The following is a 17,974-nucleotide window of genomic DNA, read 5'->3' as shown; positions in this document are numbered from 1 at the left end:
TCTGCACAGGATCCAGGTAATGATTAACAGAGTTGGAAGGGACCTTGTAGGTCATCTAGTCCAACCCCTCGCTCAAGTGGACCCTACACCATTTTGGAGAGATGGCAGTCCAGTCTCTTCTTGAAAGCTTCCATTGATGAAGCTCCCACAACTTCTGAAGGCAATTTCTGTTCCATCGGTTGATTGTTCTCACTGTCAGAAAATTCCTCCTTATTTCCAGGTTGAACCTCTCCTTGTTCAGTTCCACCCATTATTCCTTGTTAGGCCTTCAGATGCTTTGGAAAACAGCTTAATCCCCTCCTCTCTGTGGCAGCCCCTCAAATATTGGAACCCTGCTTATCCTGTCTCCCCTGGTCCTTCTCTTCACTAGACTAGCCATGCCCAGTTCCTGCAACCGTTCTTCGTATGTTTTAGCCTCCAGTCCCCTAATCCTCTTGGTTGCTCTCCTCTGCACTCTTTCTAGAGTTTCAGTATCTTTTTTATAATGTGGTGACCAAAACTGGATGCAGTACTCTAGGTGTGGTCTTACTAAGGCTTTACAGTGGTATTACCTCCCTTGATCTTGATTGTATCCCTCTGTTAATGCAATTTAGGATTGCATTGGCTTTTTTGCCTGCGGCCGCACACTATTGGCTCCAATAGTTGGATCCAATCCGTTGGATCCAATCTGGTTCGGTCACCAGGACCAGAGGTTTAGCCTTCCGAACTTTCGGACTCATGCCGGAGCCCATCCTTAGGAAACTTCACTTTAGCAGTGTTAGAGAGACGTTCCCTCAGGATGGGCTCCGGCATGAGTGCAAAAGCTCAAAAATCTAAACCTCTGGTCCTGGTGACCGGCCCAGATTGGATCCTGCAACATTATCCTGGACACATATACTCGTCTTCATTTGTCGAAGAATCTCTGTCACATGTCACAAAGAGCCTGGATAGCTCTGCAGACTAAGCACTGTAATTTAACACCAGCTGTCTGCAATTAAAGTAAGTTCGAATCTCGCCAAGGCTCAAGGTTGACTCAGCCTTCCATCCTTTCAAAGGTAGGTAAAATGAGGACCCGGATTGTGGGGGCAATAAGCTGACTTTGTATAAAATATACAAAAGTATGAAGGCTATTGCTTAACGCACTGTAAGCCGCCCTGAGTCTCCGGAGAAGGGCGGCATATAAATCAAATTAAAAAACAAAACAAAACATGCATAGGCACAAATATAAATCAAGCTCCGTGAATTAATACAGGAAAGGTAACCTCTTTTTTTAATTGGTACTATTAAGATCAATCGAAGACCATAACTGGGCTCATTCCTTCTGCTGAAAAGTTATTTTGCTAATTTTAAGATTTGAAATCTAAATCAATATTGACAAGATTCGAACATCGCGCTAATAATGCCTGCTTGGTACTGTAATGGTTTACAATATTACTCTGTGTGAATATAGGCTATACTGAATTGAACCCATACTACGTACGCATGTATAATCGCTTTCAACAGATATTTGTACTTTATAGGGAGTGAGCAGTGGTGAAATCCAAATTTTTTTACTACCGGTTCTGTGGGCGTGGTGTTGCTTGGTGGGCATGGCAGGGGAAGGATACTGCAAAATCTCCATTCCCTTCCTACTCTGGGACCAGCCAGAGGCGGTATTTGCCGGTTCTCCAAACTACTCAAAATTTCCTCTACCTCCAGTGATGAAGCACCCACAACTTCTGAAGGCAAGTTGTTCCACTGAATTAATTGTTCTCCCTATTAGGAAATTTCTTCTTATTTCCAGATTGCTTCTCTCCTTGATTAATTTCCACCCGTTTCTTGTCTTGCCTTCTGGTGCTTTGGAAAATAAATTGAACCCCTCTTCTTTGTGGCAGCCCCCCAAATATTGAAACACAGATATCATGTCATCCCCTAGTCTTTCTTTTCTCTAGACTAGACATACCCAGTTCCTGCATCCGTCCTTCATGTCTTTTAATCTCCAGGCCTTTAATCATCTTAGTTGCCCTTCTCTGCACTTTTTCCATATTTTGACCAAAACTGGATGCAGTATTCCAGGCGTGGTCTTACTAAGGTTTTATAGAGCACTATTAATACGTCACATGATTTTGATTCTATGCCTCTGTTTATACAACCAAGGATCAGGGAAGGACGTTGTAGGTTTTCATGAGAAACGGCAAGACGCAAGAGGGAAACGATCGAAGATTTTTGCAACCCCGTTTTCATCATGTCGCTTGGTGCCTTCAAAACAGCAGCATAACGAAGCCAAACCGATGCAGAATTTGGAGAGGAAAAACGTCAATGATGATCAGGGCAGATTAGCAATAAAACTGATTCGTAAGATGTTGAAGCATCGACGTTTCATTGCATTTGCTGTGGTTTCTTAAAAAAAAAGAAATTCAGACTATATCTGCTCCCTCCCGAGACGGCAGAAACAGGAATGCAGTATCTTTTCAAAACCATTAGTGCTTCTTTCTTCTTTCATAATCGTAGAGTGCGCCTGACAGCTACCATCGGCAGAACGTAAGCGCACCTGCAGCAGTATGCTCGCGTCAGTTGGTGTTATGTCAGAAGAAGCGCATGGAAGCTGCAATGTGAGCGGGATGCGAGGCCATTAGTCAATTCCTCCGATCGCCGCAGGATCCTCCAGACTAGCTCAAGGTAGCCGTGTGGGTGTGAGGAGAAGCAAGACAGCTGGAAAATATACTATGCCATTAGGAAGGGCTAAAAAGGCAAGCGGGCTGGCAGATTTGAGAGAGGAAAGCAACTCACCCCTGACAGAAGGCAATATAAACAATCCACTACGACACCAGAGAAAGCACACTTGTTTTGCCTTGTCTGGAGAAGCATCTGTTCCAAACTCAATGCCATGGTGCCCTTGAGGCTTTATCCAGCATTGTTTAGAGCAGGGGGTCTCCAACCTTGGCAACTTTAAGCCTGGCGGACTTCAACTCCCAGAATTCCCCAGCCAGCAAAGCTTGAGACCCCCTGCTTTAGAGGAATCCTTCTTACAAGGAACTTGGGCTGGCATTTGGACCTAACAATATGATCAGGTTGAAGGGTGGTAGACTTTAGACTTTAGAATAGAATAGAGCTGAAAGCAGGGTGGATTTGATTTAAATCGAGTTGATTTAAATCACAATTTAAATAATGATTTAAATCACTAGTAAAAAGGCTTGATTTAAATCAACTCGATTTAAATCATAATTTTTAAAGACCAACTGTCATCTCTGCTACTCCTTTGACCCGCTGTTGACTCACCGATAGTCCCAGTGTTGCAGAATATACAGCCTCGTGCTACACAACTAAGCTCCATTTCATGCTGAATCAACTAAATGATTTATGTATCTTAAATAGAAAACTATCTTACGATAGATTTTTTTACCCCAAAAGTTTTTTATTAAAATAAATTCGATAAAAATCAAAAAAATCTGATTTAAATTAAAAAAAAATCCGATTTAAATTGAAAAAATCTGATTTTTTAAATTTTTTTTAAAAAAACCATTGATCTTTATCCACCTTGGTTGCAAGGGACTTTGGAGGTCTTCTAGTCCAGCCCTCTGCTCAAGCAGGAGAGCCTATACCAGTGATGGCTAACCTTTTTCTCATCGTGTGCCGACAGCATGCGTGCGTGCCGGCACCCACACATGCACACGCGACCCCCCCCCCCACACGCTCCCTGCGCATGTGCGTGCAACCCCCTCCCGCCTCCCATTTTTGACCAAGCAGCCTCCCTGCAGCCTCCGGGGTCCAAAAACGGGCCGTGGTGGGGGGGCATGCCGTACCGTGCTCCACATGAGTGCACGACCCCCTCCAATGCATGCACACACATCTCCTGCATGCGCCCCATATCCCCAAAATCAGCTGGCTGGCGGGAGGCCGCAGTGAAGCTGAGCTGGGCGACGGCTCGCGTGCCCGCAGAGGGGACTCTGCATGCCAGCTGTGGCACGCGTGCCATAGGTTCGCCATCACGGGCCTATACCATCTCAGATACATGACTGCCCAGTCTCTTCTTAAAAACCTCCAGTGATGGAGATCCCACAATTTCTGGTGGCAAGCTGTTCCACTGGTTAATTGTCACTGTTAGGAAGTTCCTCCTCAACTCCAGGTTGCTTCTCTCTTTGATTAGTTTCCAACCATTGTTTCTTGTCCTGCCCTCTGCTGCTTTGGAGAATAATTTGACCCCCCCTCTCCTTTGTGGCAGCCCCTCAAATGCTGGAATACTGCTATCATGTCGCCCTTAATTCTTTTTTTCTTTAGAGTAGCCAAACCCAAATCCTGCAGCCGTTCTTCGTATGTTTTAGTCTCCAGGACTTTGATCATCTTAAACTGAATTTGGGACACGTGTGTCAAAAGGTGAAACACTGCAATGTTTTGGATGCCACCCATACGTAATTTTATGCCCGATCCTCGTTTTTATGACCTTCACAGGTCTGTAAAGCGAAGGAAAGCTGAAGGAAGATCATAAGCACTGTCGCCGTTTCAGTTTCTTTGCTTAATGAACAAGCTAAAAAAAAAAGTTGCTATAAAAGGTGTACCTCTATAGCAAACAGAGTAACACCTGTGGGATAGAATAAGCAACAGAAGACTGATCCGTTTTGCAAAAAATACTATGATTTGGACTATCTCCACTTGCCCCATTAAGTAGAGCCATTTCTTTTTTTAAAAAAAATAAGTTTACAATATTCAAAGCACCAGCTCCATGTGTGGTTAGCAACCACATTACGAGATAGCTGGGCGTCCGTTGAAACGCAGGGGTGCCAAAGAGCAGGGACAAAGATTACAGCTCCCCATAGCAAATGGCTATTTTAATGTTATTTTGTTGTGCTGAGGCCAGAATATTTTCTCTCCCCGGGAGCCAGATGCAACAACAGCATATTTTATTATAGGCTGATTTTCATAGGTGGAATTACATTGTGGGTTATCGTTTGGCCTTTCAGGCGAGAGTGGTTAATTGGGTTTAGAAGCGGCTCTACAAATGGCTTACAATAGGTACATCCCATGTTTTATTTAATTATTGTGTTATGTATGGGAGAGCCTTCGGCAAAAGAATGTCTCATAGCAGCAGAAGGGCTGAAAACTCTGCTGTTTTATAACCTCACCGCCTGCTGGCTCATGCCGGCCGCCTCTTCTCTGCATTCTCATTTAATCATTAAGGCTTATATCGGTTCAACGAATTCCAGGGTTGTTGCTTAAGGCTGCTATCAGCTCTGAAGCTGGCCTGACTGAGGCCATTTTGAGACTTCAGCACAGAGAAGAGGGAAGGAGGGAATAGAGAGAGTTGGGGTGTTGTAGCCAAAACAAAATACTTTCTCTTGGGAACCAAGGTCATTCCTGCAGGTGCTTGGAAGGAGGGGACTGGAGTCACCTAGCAACCGGACAGTATCCTGATTGGACCATGTGACTGATTGTTTTGAGAAAGTGAAGAACTTTTACTTTTAATTAGGTGAAAACCACCGGACTAATCAGAGTCGGTTTTCACCAGCCTGTGCCAATGTGACATATCCAATAAATTTATTCATTGAGGAAACGACTTGCCTCAGTTTTGTTTGCTATGGGCATGTTTCTTGGAACCCTGACAGCTGCATGTAATACAGGACGTCCTCGACTTACAACAGGTTCATTTAGTGACCGTTCAAAATTACAACGGCACTGCAAAAAGTGAATTATGACCATTTTTCACACTTACGACCGTTGTAGCATCCCCACGGTCACGCTATTTACCTTCGGATGCTTGACAACTGACTCACATTTATGATGGTTCGAGTGTCCCCTTTTGCGACCTCCTATCAAGCCAAATCAACGGGGAAACCAGATTCACTTAACAACCGCATTACTGATTGAACGAATGCAGTGATTTACTCAACAACTGTGGCAAGAAAAGTCATATAATGGGGCAAAAGTTAACATAAACACTTAACAACATAAATGTTGGGCTCAGTTGTGGTCGTACATTGAGGACTACCTCTAGTCGGTAGAGTTGGTCCTCACAACCACAACTGAGCCCAAAATTTCTGTCACAAAGCGAGGCTGAGCGAGTCACGCCCAGTTTTAGGACACTTTTGGCCATGGTTCTTAAGCAAATTACTGTAGTTGTTAAGCAAATCATGTAGTCATTAAGCGAATCTGACTTCCTCATTGGTAGCTTGTCAGAAGCCACTTCAGAAGATTGCAAATAGCGATCACATGACCTGAGGATGCTCCAACAGTTATAAATGCACACCAAATTTTGATCCACATGACCACAGGGATGCTGTGACGGTCATAAGTGCAAGAAGTGGTTGTAAATCGCTTTTTAGTGCTATTGTAACTTTGAAGGGTCACAAAATGCATCATAGGTCAAGGACCATCTGTGTATAGCCATAGGCTTTATAATGTAATTTACTATATACAAAGAGGAAGAAAAGTGTGTCATAATAAAGCATGGGGGCAGGTAGATAATTAGTAGAAATATACATTTTCTGCCTGTAGAAATGTATATAATCCATGGATAGTGGAGATGAACCTTGTGTTTGTGTGTGTGTTGTTTGTTTAAATACGCTGCTATGCAAAATGCTTGGGTTTTCTCTCACTAAATCCCCGTCCTCGTGGTATACACTAGGCTTCTGCAAATGTTGATACTTGTAATCTGCAGAGAGCCGTGGAGGAATGAAATGAGTTAAGGAAAAAGGAGATGTGCGAAAACATTACCGCCTTTGGCTTCAACATTATTGCAGACTTGTTCAAAACGCAAGCACAAAGAGCAACTGCTGGATCGGTCTGGAAACATTAGGAAATGCAGCGATGACACAGCTCCCTCCCAGAGGCTTTCTATTTTAAATTTAGCTGTTATATTCAGCATCTCACGAGGTACCTCTGATCACGATGGGGTTTTTTTTTTGTTTGTTTTTAGTTCGGCACTAAAATTGTGCAAAATCATTTGGGAGGGGCGGCTCCAAAATATTTTCACGGACCTACTGAATGCTATGTCAACCCTGAAGCTGATCTGACCGAAGCCATTTTTTGACAGCTTCGATGTTGCCGCATTGGAGCTGAGGGATAGGGAGTGGGAATTTTAAGGTAGCTGGGTTCTTGTAGCCAAAACAAAATACTTTCTCTTGGGAACCAAGGACATTCTCATGCTTGGTTGGAGGAAGGCGGTGCGATGTCACCCGGCAACCAGACAGCGCCGTGATTGGACCATGTGACTGATGGTTTTGAGAAAGTGACAAACTTTTACTTTTAATTCGGTGAAAATCAACCACAAATGTGGCAAGGAAAGTGTTGTGGCCCGCCAGCGGCCTGCGCGGATCGTGGCTGATCCCGACGAGGAGGCTGGTGTGGTGTCGCGCCAGCAGCCGGCACAGCTGGCGCTCACATCGGACAGCGAGGAGGCGGAAGAGGATGTGGTGCCAGAGGCAGAGACTCAGCCAGGGCCTTCAGAACCTCCAGAGGCTCCTTCAAGTGAAGAGAGCGAAGTGGAGGAACCTCTCCCCAATGCTCGAGCACGCAGGGCTGCCAAAAGGCAGGAGTGGTTACTCAGGAGGAGGAGGTCTCCTCGAGAGTAAGGCTTGAGGATAATTGGCCACTCCCTTAGCCTATTTAAGTCACATGCCGTTAGTAAGTTTCTTGCTAGAAACAACTTGTAATTACCAACAGAGCATTTTTGAAAAAGTCTTATCTTGCTTTCTGGACTGGTTGCCAACTTTTGCCGGACTTTGGTTTATTCTTGCTACTTAATAAATTTGATAAGGACCGTTGGTGTGTGTCTATATCCTCGGGAATCCGGAGCTGGGGCAGAACAGAAAGTCGTAAAATAGGGCAAAGCTCACTTAACTAATTTCTTACTTATCAACATAAATTCTGGGCTCAATTGTGGTCGTAAGTCGAGGACTACCTGCAATCAAACGTAGAGTCATCGTTCTGAAGTTCCATCAAAACAAACCATGAAAAAAAGCCCACTATTTTATGTCACCAATACGAAATAACTGCTGGTTATAAAACAAGGTACTCAGCCATTCAAAACATACTCAAAACACACACAAACCACTCTCTTCTAAGCCACTAAAGTGATACATGATTAGGTTATGTTCTGTTCAATTGCACTACTTACTACGTTTGTAAAGCCTTAATTAGTTTCAGACGAGTTCATGATTGTAAAAGGCTCCACACTGCTCAGGTTATTAGAATTTCTAGAACTGGCAATAATGAAAAATGAATTTATCTCTTAAGAGTCAAACGCCTTCAATTACTCCGGAATTAATTTGGTTGGCTAACTATCTTATTTGCACAGGATTTGCCAAAGGAAGAAAAAAAAAAGGTAAATATTAATAGAAAGGCAGATTTTAAATCTGCTCTTTGCCAACCTAGGCATGTTTGTGCCATTCATGGAATAGGGTCTCCTTGCAAGAGATGATTCTTCCTGTCCCATAATTTTTGTTACCTTGGAATAAAACATTGGTTTGATTAGATGAGAGACACTTGATTCATCCCATCCCACAGAAAAGGTGGGTGGTATGAGCAAATAGCTTTTGTCGCTTCCATCTGTGGCAAATGGATTATTTGATAAATAAAGTTATTATAATCGGTATTGAGGGAAGATCCCTCTCCTAGAAGAATGAAATATTTTGAGAAATATTAAAAAGGCAGAATATTATATTTCCCTGGATGAGAAATGGAGAAATGGAGGCAGCCCCCACCTTTCTTATAATAGCCCCCAGCAGTTATTTTGTACCCATTAAGAAAGACTGGGCCAGCCTATCTACAAGACAAAAGACCTTCAGCTCCAGGATGATGGGATTAAGACATGACCCTCGAGGACATAATAGGATTAACCCATCTAGCAGCACTGCACAATCTCCAAAGGACATTGCATCAGAGTCCAAAGTTCAACCAAACCTGGGAGCTCAGACAACCTACAGAGCCAGCTATGACCCCTACAACAGCCAATAGAATACATGTTCTTGCACAGGAACAGGAAGCTCAAGTGCAAAGCCCAAGAGAAGGTATAAATAGCCTCTCAACTCAATATTTCGCTGTGCCCTTAAGACCCTACTGTTTCGCCAGGCAGGGCTAACTATGTAATTATTTTAAATTGGGAGTTTTAAATTGGGGGTTTTAATCCAGGCTGAAATTGTGTAATATTTTTAATAATTTTAAATTTTGATATTTGTATATTTTTTGTATTAATAGGCTGTACACCGCCATGAGTCCTTCAGGAGAGGGGCGGTATAGAAATAAAATTATTACTATTGGTTAATCTTTAGTGAGATTCACAGCCTTTGAGGCTGGTTCATAGCTCAGCAGCTCGAGTCCTAACCAAGGACCTAGGAACTGTTAAGGTATCGTCAGAGGATGTAAGCTGTTCCAAGTAAGGTGGTTTTTTGTAGAGTCAAGTCCGGCAAATTTAGAATTTCTAAATAGCGGGGTAGCCCTTTGGGTATTGCTCCAAGGGCTCCAATTACAATCGGGACAACACACAATTTCTTTTTCCACAGTCACTCAACTTCCAATTTGCAAGTCCCGGTACTTTGTGATTTTTTCTTGCTGCTTATCTTCAATCCGTGCATCACCAGGTATTGCAATGTCAATGAACCATACTTTTTTCTTTTCAACTATTGTTATGTCAGGTGTGTTGTGGACCAAGTGCCTGTCAGTCTGAATCCTAAAGTCCCACAAGATCTTGAGTTTCTCATTCTCTAAAACTTTCTCAACCTGATGTTCCCAGTGGTTTTTGCTGTACTCAAATCCAAACTTCTGGCACAATTTCCAGTGAATGATTTTAGCAACGCGGTCATGGCGTTGTAGGTAATCAGTTTGTGAAATTTTGCTGCACCCACTGATCAGGTGGCCAACTGTCTCTTCTTTCTCATTGCAGAGGCGGCATTTGCTGTTAGTGGTAACATGTTGAATTTTTGCCTTCATGCCGTTTGTGGCTAGGGCTTGTTCTTGAGCTGCCAAAATAAAGCTTTCTGTTTCTTTTTTCAGTACTCCTGATCTTAACCAGTTCCAAGTTAGTTTCTGGTCAGTTTTGCCTTAATAATAATAATAATAATAATAATAATAATAAATAATAAATAATAAATAAATAATAATAATAATAATAATAATAATAATAATAATAATAATGAGGAGGAGGAGGAGGAGGAGGAGGAGGAGGAGGTGGTGGTGGTGGTGGTGGTGGTGGTGGTAGTCAGCTGCCCAGGACCTCAAGCCCATGTGGTTCTGCTTCATCATTAAACCATCTTTCGAATCAGCCTCCATGTTTCCGGTGTCTTTCTCCCGGCTTGGAACTGAACCAGATGGATGTTTCTTCCCACAGTATGATTTCAGATTTGGCTATTTTGAGAGTTTTTCCCCCTACATTTTGAGGTTCTCTAAGTTAGGCTACAGTCCCTCTACTCTTTCCTGAGTTGGTAGTTTCCATCAATGGTTGTAAGGGGAGTAGAAGCCCAGTTCAATGGAGTCTCACTTACGTTGTACCCCAAGGCATAATCTCCTTCCTCCTACTCTACCCTACATCATAAAAGGACATCTGCTGGCTAATGATAGTTAGCCCTCGACTTATGACCGTAATAGAGCCTGACCCTCAATTGTAAATTATGACTGTTGCGTAAAATTTTACCTTTTTTAAAAAACAAACTCCAGTCATCAAGCAAACCAATGGTTTGCTATGGAAGCAGTTCTGCCTGAAACCTGGTTTTCTACAAAATAAAACATGGTCGTGCAACCACAGGATGCTGCAGACATAAATGCAGCCAGATTGTTGAGCATCTGAAATTTAGTGTGGGGTGGGGAACGCAAACAGTTCCAAAACAAACAGACTTTATTAGAACAGCTGAGAATTAACTCATTCTCAGCGTAGTCCAAACTAAATTAAAACAAACACTTCATAACTCAAATTCTTCAGTCTAATCACCAACCTTGGTATAATTAGGCAAACTGCCCAAGGCTTCTCTTGGCAAAAGTTCAAAAGCAGAAGACGACCTGAGATAAGTGCAGCAAGACTATCAACGTTGTTTTCCGGCAAAGAGGCCAAGAGCCGTTGCTAGTCTTTTAAGCCTTATGGGAGGGGCCAGTCATCTCTTGGCCCTACTCCTGAGTTGTCCTCTTTGCTTTAGCTGCTCCTTCCTTCTGGCAGCTCTTCTCATACGTGCACTAGGAACAGATTCCTCCTGTTCCTCTGCCTCTCTACTGTCAGCCTCTGGAGGCTCCGGAGTCAGCACATCACTCCCCGATGGCCCTGGCCCTATCTCTGCCTCCAACGCCGAGCCCTCATCCGGGCCTTCTCCAGCCTCCAGGATTGCCCATGTTCTTCCTCAGCCTCATCGCTGTCCGACTCCGCTGCCAGCTCTGCAGGCTGCTGGCAAACCACAACAAGGTCATACTTAACCCAAGATAGGTCCTTCATTTCAATGACTAGTTTTTAAGTTGAAGTTCACCTGTACACAACTTTTTACATCCAGCTGTAGATGTCATGAAAACATGGATATCTTGAGTGGAAGCACTTAGGATCTGGATGGTAGAAACAAGTCTGGCATCCAAACAAGATGCCAGTTAACTCCGGACAGGACTGCATTCTCTCTGAAGCAGATCTGTCAACTTGAGTGACGTCTTGGATTCACTGCTACCCCTTGATAAGTAGACAGAGGCTGGATCAGAGAACCTTCATTCAACTTTGGCTGATGTGCTTCCTGTAGCCCTATCTGGAATGGGAGACCTTGGCAAGCACCACACATTTATGGCCAGGCAATTCAACTCCAGGTAGTCCCCGACTTACAAGTTCATTTAATGACCGTTCGAAGTTATAACGACACTGAAAAGTCACGGTCACACTGATGACCGTTCCCCGTGGTCACATGATCAAAATTCAGACTCTTGGCCACTGGCTCCTATTTATGACGGTCCCGGGGTCATGTGATCGCTTTCTGCACCCTCCTAGCAAGCGAAGCCAATGGGGAAAGCTAGATTCACTTAACAGCCGTGTTACTGATTTAATAACTTCAGTGATTTACTTAGCAACTGGGGGAAGAAAGTTCGTAAAATGGGGGGGGACTCACTTAACTCGCTGAGCAACATAAATTTTGGGCTCCATGAAGGTCGTAAGTCGAGGACCACCTGTACTGTACCGCAGGTGGCATAAGAACTGCCTTTGAAAACCTCTGGGAGCTGTAATTGGGATAAAACATAATAGCTCCTCTGCTGGAGAATAAGAGGTTGTCATAGCTACGTAAACTCTGTGCTAGAAACCGTGATGGCTTTCTGAACGCAATTCAAACAGCCTAACCTACAGCGTCGTATCTGACAAAGATACCTCAGGACAACCTTCCCCATGTATCCAGTGTAGGTTCGCTGGCAAAATTTCTTAATGCCCCTTCCTCACCAATACCAAGAGGTTAAGAGGGCAGGGGCTTTTGCGCAAGATGCTGTTGTGGGGGCCCTATGTCGCGCAATAGCCTTTCCTCCAGCTCTCACCAGGCCCCCACCCCCAGCTTTCTATGACCTTTCAGAAGCTAATAAAATAATTGTTTGCAGAGCATTTGGGAGATGGTGGAGGACTATCAATGGCAGCACATTATATATTGCATCGCTGTCTTCGTTTCGGTAGTTTTAATCGTGAGCACATTGCTAACAATTTTATGCAAATTTCAGCAATACATAAAATACGTGACAAAGGAAACTGCTAGTACTTCCCTCTTAGGCATGGACAGCAGTATTTGGCCTATCCACTTTTAACACCAAGAAGCTGTCAGATTATGAAATGGGGTTTTTTTTAATGTAAGTTCCCTTGATTTTTATAGCACTGTAGTGAAAAGACAAGTATTTATTTATTTTAGGAAGTTTATATCGCCTATTTGCACATGGCAACTCAATATATTGTACTATATATATATATATATGTTTTTCTTCTACCCAGGTTTTCCCTACGTAACCAAGGTTTTTTGTAGCTCCAGCTCAAACCTGGCTAGAAGAAAAACATAAACCCTACGAAGAAGTAAGAAAATTGATATATATATATATATATATATATAAAACTAATACCCTACTTCCCCGAAAATAAGACATCCCCTGATAATAAGCCCAATCAGGCTTTTGAGCCCATGAGCTAAAATAAGCCCCCCCCCTAAAAATAAATCCTCCCCGAAAATATTTAAAACGCATACGCAGCTGGTCCCCGCCATTTCCTCTGGTTTCCTCCACGCACCCCAAAATAATAAGACCTCCCTGAAAATAAGGCCAAGCACTTATTTTGGGGTTCAAAAAATATAAGACAGGGTCTTATTTTCGGGGGAACACGGTAAAAAAAATCATCAAATGTATTTTCAAACCAAAAAAAAAAAAAACCCAATTAGGACCTAAAAGCATTTGCTGATCAAACGTTTTAACGTTAACCCATAAGTAAAAATAAATAAATAAATGCAAAGAGCTTTTATTTTTCTAACTGCAACTCTAAATATTGATTTCTGATAAAGCAGCCACAGAGAGCGCCCGTCTCGTGTCTCAAGAGCAAATACCCACAACTCCCAACGTCAAGGGAAAGTTGAAAGTCCTTTTTCTCAAAAGAGGCTCCAAACCAGCCTTTTAGAAAACGACTTAGCGCGAAGCTTCCTGGATATTGGCGGGGAATTTCCAACACCGTTCAACTTGGCCACTGGGAATCATGCGGGTGGAAAGAGACAAATGGGTGTTATTTCCCAGGGCATTTTCAATGCACAGCGATGCACAATGACGCAACCATCATTATCCATCATTATAGGCCGGAGGAGCAGCATATTCAGCTTTAAAGTTCCCTGCAACCGTTGCATCTTATTACAGGCAGTCCTTGACTTACGACCACGACGGAGCCCCAAATCGACGGACCTAAGTGAGAAATTGGTTAAGCACGCTTTGCCCCATTTTACGGCTTTGGTCGCAACTTTTGTTAAGTGAATCACCAGCAGTCCTTCAATTAGTCACACGCTTCTTAAGCGAAGCTGGTTCCCCCCTTGACTTTGCTCGTCAGGTTGCAAAAGGGGATCACACGAAACCACACACACACACCACTGGGACGCTGCAACGGTCATAAATGTGAGTCACTTGTTTGGGGGGGGACGACATTCTGTAACATGGCTTAGCGAGGCCCGTAAAAGCACTGCAAAGCGATATATAAGTCTATTGCTATCTGAGTATCAATCGCCTGCAACGGTTACAAGTGTGAGGAACGGTCACAAGTGTGAAAAACGGTAATCAGTCCCTTTTTTTTCCAGTGCCGTTTGTAACTTTGGATGGTCCGTAGGCGGACTGTTGTAAGTCGAGGACTACCTGCACCAGGTAAAGCCACGCTCAGAGCCACGCGTGTACTCAACTCATGGCCCCTTCTGCAAAGAAAACACGTGTCTCCCACGAACCCCACGCCCCAATCCTTTTGCACGGGGAAGGAGCAGCGCCTATGCCCGGGTCTTGTGCAAAAGCACAGTCTCGCCTTTAACCTCGGCCGTTTGCAAAGAGATCCTTGCATCCCGGGGCTTGACCTGCCAATGCCCGCATTAGCACGTGGGAACGCAATCCCGGGCACTCGCGCGCACGCGCAACCCGACCCGGGCCAGAGGCCGCTCGGGACTCCCCCCTCCTGTATTTCCCCCCCCCCGCCCCACCAGCCAGCCAATCAAAGAGAGGCGCCGCGAGGAGCCTCGAGAGCCCGAGTCCAAAACGGTCACTCCCGGCCGCGCCAACCACTCCGGCCCACGGGAGGGGGGGAGAACGCAGGCCGACGCGGGTCGCCGAAGGGGAAGGGAAGCCGACAGCCGGCCGGAGGGCGAAGGGTTGCAGGCGCCCAAGGACGACGAGTAGCCCTCGGCGAGGGAAAGGCCCACAGCGCTGGGGAGGGGGCATTAAAATGGCTTCAACAACCCCCCCCCCGTCCAGTGAGGTGCCGGGGTCCGGACTATACCAAGCAGGGAGGGGGAGGGCCAGCTGGGGCAGCTCTTTCTCCCCCCCGTCTGGGGCGGATGGGGTATCCCGATTAGGGCAGGGAGGGGGAAGCGGACTGTACCTCTCCGGCAGGGAGGGGGGTATGGCAGCGCCCTACACCTCTTTCCCCACCCGCGGGAGCAAACGGTTTGTCCCGATCCCGGCGCCATCTTGGGTGCGACTAAAACAACAACCCCTGAAAACCCTTTACGGGGCCTTGCCGAAACCCTGAGTCAAACTCATTCTCCGGGCCGGTCCATCGTTTTACCTGAAGGGGTTCGGTGACGGTTTCGTGTCCAGGCCGGTTCCCAGGGCCTCACCACAGATCATCCCCGCCCACCTGTCCTCACCTCACAATGGTAGCTGCAGAACGGGGGGGGCGGGAGGGGGGAAAGAAAGACCGCCCATGAGTCATTAGAATAATCTGCTTAGCAACAGCTGCCAAGGCCGTGAGATGATTGGTCGACACTCAAGCTTTTCTAAAGGAGAGATTCCAAAAATATTTCCATGCAAGTCACATTAATAGCGTTCAGCAGAGACTTTAGAGAGAGAGAAAAAAATAGGGGGCGGAGGGAAGGCACACGCCTTGGATTTGGGCCTCCGTTGCCTGAGGACCAAACCCGACCAATCACAGCACAGCTCTCATCCCATCGACGCATTGCACTGGCGCCATCCACCAATCCCGAGCGTCCTCTCGTCCTGGCAGGCTTGAATCAACGTGGAATAATCTAGCGACCCCTGTCGGCAAAAGCGGGAGACCGTCAGGACGCGCGCTTCGACCTGATGTCCGCCAGACGTATTTGGACTACAGCTCCCAGCATGCCTAGCGCGCATGCCTCCGCCGCAAAGTCTCTTTTGGGTGGGGCGACTCTGAGCTGGGCTGCAAAACTTCAGAATGCCGCTAGGTGGCAGGAAAGAGATACGGAGATCGACCTTTGGCGTCCTCTGTTGCTCGCCCGGATTTTATTTCCATCCTTGGGGGAAGAGGCTAATCCACATGCATGCTTTAATCCCCATTCCATTTCCTGCAATTATTCACCCGCAGCAACCGATAAGTTCTTAGTGCTCTCCGAGCTTGGCTGTTTTCATGCAGACGTTTCATTACAGTAACAGAGCTGGAAAGGATCTTGGAGGTCATCGATTTGTTTATTTATTTATTTATTTTATTAAAATTTATATGCCGCCCTTCTCCAGAAGGACTTGGGGCCGCTCACAAGTATTGTTATGGAATGATGGGACCAAACAACATTCCTGGGTCAGCCAGAGACAGTTTTATTGCGCAGTTTCAGAACCAGATTTGTATCTGCAATTCTGAACCAAGAAGAGCGATACAATACAACTGCTTTTATACATCTCCAAGACAAAGGATTTTACAAGCACAGCAGTTTTCCATATATGGTTAACATAGATTTGTTACATGATAATTGACACTTTCTAATTACTAAATTCTTTCATTATTTTCTAGTTCATAATGTTATCTTAGCTAAACAACCTTCCTCAATTTTGTAACTGCTGATGCGTAGATTCATGGCTGCTTTTGGATAATGAGTAACTTTTTATTTCAGATGGATGTCTTTGTATCCTTGACAGCTAGGCCCCTCAGAAGATATATATTACATATTCCTTGCATCCTTGACAGCTAGGCCCCTCAGAAGATATATATTACCAAGAATGGAATTTAGCTGACCTAGTGTAATTTCTAAACAAGCACATTTCTTTCTTTATAATAATGTGAATAAAGAGGGTCCTTCAGTGTTCATATAGCTGATCCTATACTATTCCTACTATTCCTACTATTCCTACTATTCACATTAGTATAAAATGACAATAAAAACAATATCACTAAATAGCATTAAAAATCCAATTTAAAATCCCACAGTTAACTAAAAAACCCAACTAGATCAGGTGATTTGAGTAAAAAGCCAGGTCTTAAGATCTTTGTGGAAGGAACGGAGATCAGGGGCTGCCCAGAGCTCGGTGGGTAATTCATTCCAGAGGGTTGGCGCGGCCATCGAGAACGCCCTCAATCTGGGGGCCACCAGCTGACATTGTCTGGCCGACGGCACCCGGAGGAGGGCAGCCCTAAGTGACCGCACTGGGTGGTGGGAGGCCGGTAGGAGGTGGTCCCACAAGTACCCCGGGCCCGTACCATGTAGGGCTTTATAGGCGAGAGCCAGCCCCTTGAAGCGGATCCGAAAGACCACCAGCAGCCAATGCAGCTCGCGCAGGAGAGGTGTTACATGGGAGTAAAGAGAAGCTCCCGTAACAACTCGCACGGCTGCATTCTGGACCAGCTGGAGCCTCCGAATGCACTCCAAGGGCAATCCCATGTAGAGGGCATTACAGTAATCCAAACGAGAGATAATGAGAGCTTGAGTGACTGTACGGCGGGCATCCCTGTCTAGGAAAGGGCGCAACTGGAGCACCAGGCGAACCTGTGCAAAAGCCCCCCTTGTCACGGCCGTCAGATGATCTACCAAGGACAGCCGGGAATCAAGGAGGACGCCAAGACTGCGAACCCTTTCAGAGGGAGTCAGCAACTCCCTCCCCTCTGCAGAGATGGGGATACTAGATCTAGTCCAACCCCCTGCTCACGCAGGAGACCTATACTAGGCATTTGAACCACCAAATTGCCAACCTTTGTGATCGACAAGCTCAGCATCTTAGCCACTGAGCCACCTAGCCAGGCTAGGTGTTATTATTATTATTATTAATTATTCCAACATCATCGGTGCTAAATGTATATGGAGATTCCCAGTCATCCAGGTCATGGTTGTCCAAAAAGTGCTTTTTTTCAAGAGGCAACTGGACTTGTTTTTTTTCTTTGAAGACTGTAGGAAGAAATATCCTTCTGGGTTCAGCTCCAAGTGGGGAAAAAGACAGTGGAAACAGGGAAAGATGCTTGGAAAGATGATTTAATGGTGGACAGGATCACATGGTTTGAGTTCCTGAACAGAAAAGGGGCGAGACACAGCGAGTCCCCGGGTTTTATGCCCTCTCTGGTTTTGAACTTCCTGGGGTCCAGAAAGAGTATCCTGATTGGTTGTCAGACTCCCAGGGGGTTTGGGTC

At 45.1% G+C, this 17,974-nt stretch overlaps 1 protein-coding gene across 4 annotated transcripts in view; it reads right to left on the bottom strand.

Annotated features, from left to right (window-relative positions):
* Window positions 1-15,534, bottom strand: part of PRDM10 (PR/SET domain 10) — a 66,176-nt gene extending 50,642 nt beyond the window's left edge. Inside the window, exon 1 of one of the 4 annotated variants that reach the window (XM_034421964.3) lies at window positions 15,173-15,534. The gene's annotated coding sequence lies outside the window, so the exon portion shown is untranslated. Of the gene's footprint in view, window positions 1-1,921; window positions 2,891-14,986; window positions 15,088-15,172 lie in introns of those variants that run through there. The other 3 variants (XM_034421969.3, XM_034421965.3, XM_034421966.3) reach the window with 3 other exon arrangements.
* Window positions 15,535-17,974: the final 2,440 nt, after the last annotated feature.

This window comes from Pantherophis guttatus, chromosome 9 (genome assembly GCF_059756535.1).
Source record: "Pantherophis guttatus breed Tessera chromosome 9, ASM5975653v1, whole genome shotgun sequence".
In the NCBI taxonomy this organism is placed as follows: domain Eukaryota; kingdom Metazoa; phylum Chordata; class Lepidosauria; order Squamata; family Colubridae; genus Pantherophis; species Pantherophis guttatus.
The sequence above is the reverse complement of the archived record's forward strand: the minus strand, read 5'-3'. Positions and strand labels throughout refer to the sequence as shown.